This window comes from Protomyctophum bolini, assembly GCF_963924005.1.
Source record: "Protomyctophum bolini genome assembly, chromosome: 10".
Taxonomy (NCBI): Eukaryota; Metazoa; Chordata; class Actinopteri; order Myctophiformes; family Myctophidae; genus Protomyctophum; species Protomyctophum bolini.
This window is the reverse complement of record NC_137871.1, coordinates 38,863,477-38,875,704: the sequence shown is the minus strand read 5'-3', so window position 1 is coordinate 38,875,704 and position 12,228 is coordinate 38,863,477.

The window sequence follows — 12,228 nt, the reverse complement described above, 5'->3', positions numbered from 1 at the left end:
AAGGAATGGCCAAGCAAAAAAAACACAAAATAAAAAATAGATTTTAGCAATCTGGTTTTACATCTGTATATCATTAAAAAAGACCGTAATAAGTCGTCCCCAGACGTCATGGGCTCCCTAGGTTTAGGGTTGTGTTTTGCGTAGGGTGTCGGACTCATGACTGTAGGACTGTTAGTACGTCGGACCAAACACATGCACCCACTGGAATGCAACTGCATTCAGCAGGCAGGTCGCATAATCAGCGTGCCAGGCCCGACAGATGATTGGTTGTGGGTATCCAGCAGTCATCCCATCTATCAGTCTGATTGGTTCATGGATTTCAATCACTGTGGACCAATCATCCAGAGAGTCTCCCATCTACCATTGGTTCCTGATTGGTGTATAGATTCCCAGCCACTGTAGACAAATCATGTTGCATCTGCTCCTCTATATAGTCACCCCACCCTACTATCGAGGGGGCTAGACAAAAAAGGTGATAGCCCTTGTCTAGGCTAAAATATATAAAATCACAAAAGAAACACTCAAAATGTACTTAAAAATCACTAAAAATCAGAAAGAAATCACTAAAAAATCATCATAGAAAATAACTATTTGACAGTCATTGGACAGTCGGGTTTCTCTCTGTAGTAATAGTTTGTTGCTGAAGTGTTGCCGCTGCAACATTTATGCAGCACTGCTAGTCTCATGCTGCCCGTAGGTTACGCACGATATGCACATTTTCCGTGCAAAAACTCCTCTAGTCCCGAATCAATTTAAATCCCAAATAGATATTTATAGTCCCCGGGATGTAGGGACCCCCTTAGACTGGAGCGCTGCTACAGCTACCTGCTTCAGTCTGTGGGATGTAGGGACCCCCTTAGACTGGAGCGCTGCTACAGCTACCTGCTTCAGTCTGTGGGATGTAGGGACCCCCTTAGACTGGAGCGCTGCTACAGCTACCTGCTTCAGTCTGTGGTATGTAGGGACCCCCTTAGACTGGAGCGCTGCTACAGCTACCTGCTTCAGTCTGTGGGATGTAGGGACCCCCTTAGACTGGAGCGCTGCTACAGCTACCTGCTTCAGTCTGTGGGATGTAGGGACCCCCTTAGACTGGAGCGCTGCTACAGCTACCTGCTTCAGTCTGTGGGATGTAGGGACCCCCTTAGACTGGAGCGCTGCTACAGCTACCTGCTTCAGTCTGTGGGATGTAGGGACCCCCTTAGACTGGAGCGCTGCTACAGCTACCTGCTTCAGTCTGTGGGATGTAGGGACCCCCTTAGACTGGAGCGCTGCTACAGCTACCTGCTTCAGTCTGTGGGATGTAGGGACCCCCTTAGACTGGAGCGCTGCTACAGCTACCTGCTTCAGTCTGTGGGATGTAGGGACCCCCTTAGACTGGAGCGCTGCTACAGCTACCTGCTTCAGTCTGTGGGATGTAGGGACCCCCTTAGACTGGAGCGCTGCTACAGCTATACCTGCTTCAGTCTGTGTTTGCTCATGGTCAGCTCAACACTACCTTCTCCAAGGGAAAGAGAACCAGCGGCAAACATTATTCATTCAAACGCAAGTTTGTCATAACATAGTTTTGATAATTAAAAAAAAAAACGTTCTGCATTCATAAGTAACAACTTTCCGAAATAAAACTATTGCTGACTACCTCTATACCATATTCCTGATCAATATAGATGACAACACGAAGGTGATGGGGACAGTTGGGAGGAGGCCCAGCAGTGTTGGGGGGTATGGGCGACACTTTCACGTAGGAAGGGGCCAAATGCCCCAAGTGCACTTTTTTTGTAGTGCCAACTACCAGTAGTGATGGCGGGGGGAAGTTTGTTCCTTTGTAGCGTATCCAGTAATGTCACCTTTATGAAAGAGCTGAAACACCATCACTGTCTGAGTATTTTATTTTATTTGGTAGAAGCCACATATAGATTTAAGACACAGGAGGATTATGTGTGACAGCTTTGCCGTCCAGTTTTTACAGCACCTTGTTCTCAGACATTAAAAAAAACAAGCACTGTCTCGTTAGACACCTCATAATAGCTCATGATTGTAGACAGTTTTTGCTTCAACTGCAGTATTGTATTATGGTAGAAATTTCTGCGTCACAATGTTGTGTATAATGACTATTGAGCTATTGAAACAAACTACTTTAAAACTCTTCAATGAGAGAGAGAGAGAGAGAGAGAGAGAGAGACTTCCCAGAAAGTGGTATATACAATACAGTACATATGTACAGTAAGCAGGTTAATAGAGTTCAGGTGCGGAATGTCTCATCACGTTGCTGCACTGTGGTCTCCACTTGACACAAACTTACAATATGAAATTAAGGCATTTCAGTCCTTTCTCCACAGAGCAGAGCACATTGTATTGCGCATTTAAATGGTAAATGGTGCATTTGTATAGCGCCTTTATCCAAGGCGCTTTACATAGATTGTGCATTACATTCACACACACATTCATACACCGATGGAGGTGGAAACCATGCAAGGCACCAACCAGCACATCAGGAGGGGTTCAGTGTCTCGCTCAAGGATACTTCGACACCAACTCTGAGGGAGCCCGGGTTCCAGCCCGGGTTCCAGCCCGGGTTCCAGCCCGGGTTCCATCCAGCCACCGCCGCCCCATCTACATCTGTTTATTTAATAATGCCACGAACATATACTTATGTTCATAAAGTTAACATAAGTATATATAATGCATTTGAAATTAAATGGGCTACAATTGAAAAATTGCCAAAGATTTATTCAGGATTACAATTTAAAAAATTGCAAAAGATTGCAGATCTACAAGCTCAAAATGTGTGCACTGCGACACGTTTTGAGCTTGTAAATCTGCTATCTTTGCTACTTTTGTGTACATAGAATGACAAAGTAGGCCATTAATTATGAAAAAAGATTGTGGCCCTCTGGAATGAGTGTGGAAATATAGTGGCCCTCTCTATCATCAAAGTTGCCCTTCCCTTCCCTGCACTACATCAACCCCACATACCTGTACCTTACTGTAAGAAAGGAAGAGTGCATTAATTGTTCTCCACCAGTACGTACCTATACAGTAACTGCATGGCCCTGCCACCACAGAGTAGGCTATATCGCAATAGCTTCATAGCATACTGTATTGCTGTCTCCTGTACACTGGAGAGTGCTGATATATTATTGCAGTGCAGTAGCAGTGGCCTGGGTTAGCCCCTGCTTCTGGACTCCCCCCGGGGAGTGATTTTTTTATGCTGACCAAACAACATCTAATCTTGGTGGGAGTACGACGGGGGCTTAGAATCAACCAGACGGGGATGTAAACAGCGGAGATTGATGACCCCACAGTGTACATTTCATCCCATAGACTGCCGCTCCCCTCCAGGACTGTGCCACGTGAGCTTTGTTTTACTGATGTGCTACAGTAACAAAGCCTATCATGAGAGAATGCAAAGCGGGGGCCCGGTAGTCTGTTTTTCATTACGTTTTCACAGGGACTGTTGCGATAAGAGCAGAGCTGTAGCACCCTTATCACAGCCGTCATAAATTCCATTATTACTGAAGTCGACGTGGTGTCTTCGGATTATCATGTTAAGCCCTTCCCTGTGGCCAACCTTAGGCCCTACTTAGTGTATGCGGTAATAAGTCTGGAATTAATTTGTTCACTGCTTGGAATATCTCAATGAGAAAGAAAGGCCAACAGGGAGCACCATTAGCTTACTTAAATGGATATTTCCTCAGGACAGGGCCATCTTGTTACATGGGATGCGTAAGTTGGTGTGCTGCATTGAAAGTGACACTAATTCAACTTTGGGGCAAAGGGCTGATGTCCCAGAGCACTTAAACTCAGTGGGGAGATGTTTTTGCCCCAAGGCTACATCTACTTAAGTTCCTCGCAGGAAGTGAGTGCAAATACTGGGATACATATTTCATTATCACATCAAGGATACTGTGTATATTGGCAACTCTTTATGGCCAGTTCTACCCCGCAGCTCCAAAGTGGTAAGACACTGAAAAGCTGTATTTTAGCAGTGAACCTTTAAGCAAGTGTCAATATACACCCAGACAGATTACACTTTGTGGGAACCCATTTATGAATCCCATTTTGACACTGGTCCTTTTCACCGTGCCTGTGTAGAACAAGCTGACATTTTGTGCTTTCAAGCTTGTGAGGACATTGAGCTGGCAAGAGGCGAGAAGCATGATTGTTTGCCTAAGTTGTAATGAAAAATGGATGCATCTAAAGCCTCCAGCTGCCCCTTCGTCTTCTCGCAATCGGAAGACATTGGGGTAAGACAGTGCCATCACTAGAGAACAGAAAGTAACCGTGTCAACAGACTGTTTGATCATACTGTGGCCTGTGGGGCAAAGATGCCAGCTTTGATAGACTGTGCTTTGTCGATCTGGCTGTCAACATGGGAGGGGTGCGTGTGTTTTAAATTCAATCCACATCTCTGATGAACATCTACTCTCATGCTGAGCGCAAGAGTCATCTCTGCTGAGGCTCCTCCAAAAATAGTGTGTTTATATTTGTTTGTGAAAACGGTGCATGCAGATGTGCTTTTGGAATGCTTTGCATGGGTGTGTGAGCACACGAATGTGATTAGGTGTGTATGTGTGATGTGTGCACTGCAGGTGTTTTCTTTTGATATCTTTTCACAGTGGTTCTCAAAGTATGGTCCCCCAGGGGTCCTTAATGGACCCTGGGGTCCACTATTTGAAAATAGTGTGAGCTTTTAGATGTGCACAGAGGGTCTTATAGATGTCAAATACATTTGAAACATTTTAACAGGGCGTCCCTGTCAGAATATATTTTTAAGTTTAAGAACTATTGATGTAACAGACGGGCTGAGTGGAGATAGGAGACGACACCAACAAGGCCCTGCGGCGACTGGCTGTGATTTAAGACTTGCCGCCAGGTTGCTCTAGTAAGGAGAGGGAAAAATCATATTAACATCAAAGGAGTGTGATGCTTACTCCTCCTTTTATCTGATCTCATATCTCTTCCTCATTATGACTCCCTCACTCTCTCCTGCTCATTAAGAATTTAAGGTAATTCTGTGTGTAGAACAAAGTAAATGAGAGGAGTGCGAGCGTGAATGTGAAGTGTGTGTGTGTGCTATTTGTGTGTATATGAACATAATTTGGGCATAAACACCCGCCGTATGCGTGGGTTTGTTATGGCTGCAAGTGCATGTGCAATTGTGCACGTGAATTCGCACCAACCATGTAATTAAGCTTCTCCAGTGAGGTCAGGAAGGAAGCTTTGCAATAATGAGCCGCAACTTTATTTGAAGTCACGAGGAAATGTCGTGTTGACTGTGATTTGTTGATCAAATGAAAACACGCTGCTCATTTCCCCATTGAATTATTAAGCAATGAGAGAGAGCATGGTAGCTGCATGTACGTTAACCCATTCTGAACGGGAACCCGTTTTGGTGTCAGCATCATGTTATGCTTTAGCTATTGAAAAATAGCAGACCTACAAGCTCATAGCGCGCCACCGAGTGGCGCGCTACGAGCTTGTAGGTCTGCTATTTTCGAAAAATCGAAGAACGACTGACATTTTTTTTTATCTGATCTCAGGTCAGAATGGGTTAATCAGACCAGTGCGTGTCCACTGGAAACCTCGTATGAATCTGATCTCAGGTCAGAATGGGTTAAATGGAGACTTGCACGGCGTTGCCGCAAAACAAGGCCTCAACACACAGCCTCGCTTGATTAAATAGACTTCTTATTGTGAGCCGTGATTCTAGCTCTTATATGTAATGCTATCTCTTCTGTAAGTGAAGCCTTAATAATGAATGAAATGAATGAAAATATGAGAAGAATGCATCAGTGTGCCATCTGGATTTTAATTAGTCCAGCTTTTATATCATTGTTAGATTTCATTTCATGAAACACTCGTTGTTAATGGGATTGTAATGGGGAATCCATGATTCCTTCTAACTATGTAATTTGTGACTGAATGCTGTGACTGGGATCGTTGCATTTATTATTTCTTTCATATGAAATGAAAGGATCATTAACAAAAAAGTGAGTACCTAGTACTATATTAGTAACAGCAATAATAATTCAGTCCCCTATTTAGTTGTGGTTTAGATACAGTATTTGTCACATTTTTGCACATACGTGAAATGTATCCTTTCCATTTACCATGTTTTTTTAAACTACTGTATTAGGAGCAATGGGTGCTATTAATACAGCACCCAGGGAGCAGTCAGGGGTTACTTAAGTGTCTTGCTTTGGGACACTTTGACACATAGACTGTACGAGCTGAGGGTGAACCAGGGACCTTCCGATTCCCAGGTGGTCTCTCTGCCCATTCAGCTATGGCCACTCCTGACTTCCTCCCCCTTAGTCCTATGGCTATAGCCATACTGAGTCTCCACTTGCCTGCCTCCTGCACACACATAAAGGACGCTTTTGGCCCTGAGCTCTAGTTATTTAAATGCAAGGAATGCTGGGATAGGGTCTGGCTACAGCATGGGGAAGTTGCAGTATTTCCATCAAGGGAAAGGGCGTATTGTTAAGAGTACATTTGCAAATAATGCGAACAAAGGGGTTCTACCCACTCAAGACAAATTCAGGCTGGCCCGGTGCATCTCGGGAGCGGCACTGGTATGTATAGAAGAAGGAAGGCACTGGAGCGAACTCTGACAATTAAAGGAAATGTGTCCTCTGCATTCAAGCCATCCTATTAATACAACACCCGGGGATCAGTTGGGGCTTAAGTGTGTTGCTCAGGGAAACCTCAACTGACCTTATGATTCCAGATGGCTTCTCTACCCATCAAGCTATTTCCCCCCCTTGTGTCCAAAACTCACACAAATTGGTCATGTTGGTCATTTTTGAGTGGTGCAACCACTCCAAGGAACAGCAATGTCCGTGTTCACCTATGTGACGTTAATGTGTGTGTGTGTGTTAATGAGCACCAGTATGACTATGTAGGGGCGCTGATGTGCCAGAGAGAGAGAGAGAGAGTGGAGTTACACCACTAAGTTCACATTCACACGGGTGTGATTTTTCAAGGTACTTTTTGGCCAAAAAGAGATTTGTTTTCCACCGGAAAACAGTTACTTTAATTACTCCACTGCGCAGTGAAAAAAAATCCCTTTCTGGCCAAAAAGTACCTTTTATACGTGTGTTGCGAGGCTTCCACTAAGGAAAGTAGGCTTTCTAATGACACAACCCGCCTTTGTATTGGTGAGTAGCAAATTTTTTTTTTTAATTTACGCTAAAGACGAGAGGCTGGTTTTTATGCGAGCCCCGGAAGTCATTGGCAACAAAGCTCTAAATGCAACGGCATTAGAGCTATGGACCAGAGCTAGGCACTGAGAAGCTCAAAGCAGCAGTCAAAGTTAAATGTAATCTATATGACAAGGCATTAAACTTTACACAGAAAATGTTATAAAAGTGTGTTTACACTGGGCGTAGAATGTCTTAATTTGTTATAATTACTTAATTTCCCCCCAGCTATAGAAGTGGATCCTTCACATTTAGCTTGTCAAAATCTGACTGCCTTCATTATATCTCAGCAGTGATTGGAGTGTTTAGAAAATCGTGAGCCTGTGATTATTCACATTCTTTAGAGGAAAAGACAAAGCCTGCAGGCAGGTGACAAGTTAAATCTTAGCTAGTGAAGTTCTGAAACATCGTTTTTATACTTCTCTGTAAAAATATGATAGGTGTTCCGACAGTTCCCCCCCAGCTGAAATAATTGTGATCATGAAGGGGAGGAAATCAAGATAACTATCCCCCCCATGTAAATTGCAATGTTGAATTGATTCTGAATGATCCAATTAAAAGCACTCTTATCATCGCCACTGTCCAAACGGCAAAGCACTCTGGGACCATTCTGTAAGATGTGACCCCCCCACAGACAGACACACACACACACACACACACACACACACACACACACACACACACACACACACACACACACACACATCACCAGCAGCAGATCAACACTATATATATAATTGACCTGCAAACAATTTCCCTGTGTAGTATTATGCTCGTCTTAACGGGTAGTGAGGATCCGTGTGGTTCCCTAGGCACCACTGTGCATGGGACAGAGTGTTGTGGCGGTCCGTCTGTCACGGCAGCGATACCAGAGCTCTCTCTGGAGCCAGAGAGATGCTCGCTCAATCGTTCTGGAGGTGACATTTTGTGTCGAGGGACCAAATATCTCTTTAATTGTCTGGCCTCATTGTGGTGGTAAACTCAATATTACAGGCAGTGCAATATCTAGCCAGGCGATGCTTATTAGAATAATCACAGTATGCAATAACATAAATGCCTGTTTCAATCTCACTAACTGCCTGATGGAAATGTTGGCTGTGGGAAACGGGGAGCGGAGAGAAGTGTTCAATTAAAGAGGTGTGTGTGTGTGTGTGTGTGTGTGTGTGTGTGTGTGTGTGTGTGTGTGTGTGTGTGTGTGTGTGTGTGTGTGTGTGTGTGTGTGTGTGTGTGTGTGTGTGTGTGTGTGTGTGTGTGTGTGTGTGTGTGTGTGTGTGTGTGTGTGTGTGTGTGTGTGTGTGTGTGTGTGTGTGTGTGTGTGTGTGTGTGTGTGTGTGTGTGCATACTGTATGCATGTGCAGTGCACCATATGCATGTTTGCATACTGTGTGTACAATTTAGGCATTTAGCAATTAATCCAGAGTGACTTTAGGCCTACAGTAAGCATTCACATGGACAACACAAGGTAATACATCATATTATGCATAGAAATAGTCATCTAGGTTCATAAGTAGCCCATCAGTTTTAACAGTAGAATATCTAACTAAATGCTCTGTCTGTGTGTACGGTTGTAATCCACGTAACTCGAGAATTGTTTTGTCCCGTCGACTTCCAATTCGACACACACGTTCCACCACCACCCCGTCCATCCATCCGTCCCTGTCCCCGTCCCCAGTTTTAACGGCACTGGGAGAGCGATTACGTTTCTTCCTCTGGGACACATAGACTGGGCAGGCCGAGGCGATCTTACGATTCCCAAACGGCCTCTCAGTCTCTACCCACTCAGCTAGGAAGCTTGTGCTTGCCTTTCACTTCAATGTGGACAGTGGACACTCAAGTCTACATGCAGGTATACTTGTTGGAAGAGGTCATGTCCAGGGTGAGAATGGTCACTCAGCTGACCGAGTTATCTGCTGCTGTCTGCACAGACAGCAGAGGAAGTAGCAAATCAGAACCTCTTGGTGATAGAGTTATGGTTCTTTTCCCACTTGAGGTTCCATCCATCCATATTCAACCGCTTATTCAGAGTCGATATCAAGTATTATAATACTTCATAAGTGTCTATTTCAATCATTTTCTTATTATATATATATTTTTTTTTACTGGGGACTCGGGGAGTCATATTTTGACGGCAGTAACTGCCTGTCATAATTTCACCCCCTCCTTATTAGGATGTTGATATTAATTTTGTATTCATCCTTAGAGCCCCAAATCACTTAGAAAGCATGAGTGTCTATTTTCTTTTACCCTAGAAAGCACTAGTGTCTATTTAAAACAGAGGTTTTTTGACTGGGGAGTCATATTTTGACAGCAGAAACAGCCTGTCATAATTTCACCCCCCTCCCTATCTAATTATTGGACAGTATTAGGATGTTGATATTCATATTGTTCATCCTTAGGGCCCCAAATATACCTTAGAAAGCACAAGTGTCTATTTCAAACACAAAGTGTTTTTTTACTGTGTATATTCCAAACATAAAGTGTTTTAGGCATTATAATACTTGACATTAATAAGTCAGTATAATAAGCTTTATAATGTGTTATGATAAAGGTTATCGTTATTTATTTAAAAATCCCATAGCTGGTGGGGACGGAGGCTCTCCGGAGCAATGCTAAAAGGTAAATTGATGGTCGCCACTTTCATATAATGGAGTATACGGTTGTCTACGAACATGTACGTACATAGCACCTTTAGTACCTTTTAGCTTTAGCTACGTTTATAATCGTAGAAAGGAGAGAAAAAGTTAATTTCATGAACTTGGTTCAGGCCATTGGTACACAGGCATTTGAACTCTAAAAAAGTCACTGTTTCAGCGTTGTTTCAGTTCTTCTGCACCCATTTAACATTTACCGTCTCTTCACTTGAGAATTTGACCGCACCATCTGGAGCAACCATATCTGGCAGCCGAGTTTTGTCCATGTTTGACATGGTGAGTTCCTACAGCAGCAAGGTCAATTATTGTGGTGACAGTTTTTGCACATTGTGTCCCTTGGCTTTGCACTGTATTATTGTGACAATTTATCCTGTCGTTTGTTGACACCATAGTGTTCATGCCATTTACTCTGATCTTACACTTTGTAAGTCACATGGGTAAGAGTGTATGTTAAATGCCTAAATTGTGGCCAGCTGTCTCATCATTGCGTGATTATCACTCTCTCTCTCTCTCTGTCTGTCCTTTTATCACCCACTCTCCCAAAGCAAATAAAGACTGGAAAGCAATATCAAATATTCATGATGGCATAGACACATGCATATAGTCCACACATACAGTAGGTATAAAATATACTGTATAAGACAGGTTAATTATTTGATTAGTGATAGTGATGGGAATGTTATTAATCAGAATATATACTAGGCCATTTATACTATACTCATTGCATAGAATAATATTTCCTTCTGTAAGAATGGGATATGCACACAAATAACGGGTGTGTTGTCTGCAAACTTTACAAACCATATACAACACATTTGAACCATTTATTTATGTCCACATAAAGGAGAAACGTACAGGGACACAAATATTATATGTGCAGTAAGGTTACATTCACAGCATCATGGCGTAATAAGTTTAAATGATTCAATAAGCATGTCACTCACTACAATAACAGTGTCTCCGGCTCCGCCACTCAAATGTCAATCAGTACAGTAACCAGTGTCTCTGCCATATGGCAGCTGCCAATTATAGCAGAGACAGCACTATTTTGCCAGAACAAAGGTTTTGCCACTGATCTGTACAGCACTTTGGTCAACCTTGGTAGTTTTAAACATGCTTTATAAATAAAGTTTGATTTGAAATAATCTATAACTCTGAGATGGTATGTAGGTATGACTTTGGTCGTAAGCCTTCATCTAAGATAAGGTCAATCTCTAAACACAGACACTTCCCAATCCCTGGACTCTTCATGAACAACAACACATTGTAAATTAGCTGTCAAAGATGTAAAGAAGTTTGGAACAAGGATGAAATGACACAGGAATGTTTGTACATTCTCACTGTAGATGCACAACGTGTCCTTCACTATTCTATGGTAACTTGTACATCATACGGTATGCATAGCAACCACTTAAGATGTGTGACAGTGTTTCAGTGACCTGTTCTGTGGTAATGAGGAAGCAATGAGGAACATTAGTTGGAAAGATTGAAAATATGCGCACGCACACGCACACACACACACACACACACACACACACACACACACACACACACACACACACACACACACACACACATTATTGGTTCTTCAAACTACTTTTCTTAGGTCTTATACCGTTTCTTTATTTTTCCTTTAACATTTTGTTAGAGGAATGAGCAAAGACAACAATGTTAGGAAATGTAAATCCTAAGCTTACAATTTGTACAATGTTTCTTCATTTTCCCTGAATACAAACTAGCCAACTAGCTTAAATCCCACATGAAATGCATCAACCATTAACATGATCCATTTATTCACAGATTGTCAAACAGGCGACGGTTTTCCTTATTTGTCGATGGCCAATCAAACAGATGATTGCCCTCAGCTGTCACTCGTATTCCCATAACGCCATTACAGTACTAGCATAAGCGGGGGACCATATGTCAAACCGCCCAGCTAATAATGGTGCAAAGAAGATGGAGACTCAGAACCAATTAACCCATTCTGACCTGAGATCAGATTCATACGAGGTTTCCACTGGGACACACACTGGTCTGATGAACCCATTCTGACCTGAGATCAGATTCTAAAAATGTCAGTCGTTCTTCGATTTTTCAAAAATAGCAGACCTACAAGCTTGTAGATCTGCTATTTTTCAATAGCTAAAGCATGACGTGATGCTAAACACCAAAATGGGTTCCCGTTCAGAATGGGTTAACATAGTCAAGCTGTCAAAATGTCCATGTGCAAGATTCAGTGCTGTACACGTGGACCTCTGTCTGATTGTCACTGGCGGATTACAGAATATTACATAATATTACATGATGTGCTGTAGCTGGCAGTAGTGGGCAGGAGCTAAAACAGAAGCTGATAAATGTGTCCGACCATCTCAAAT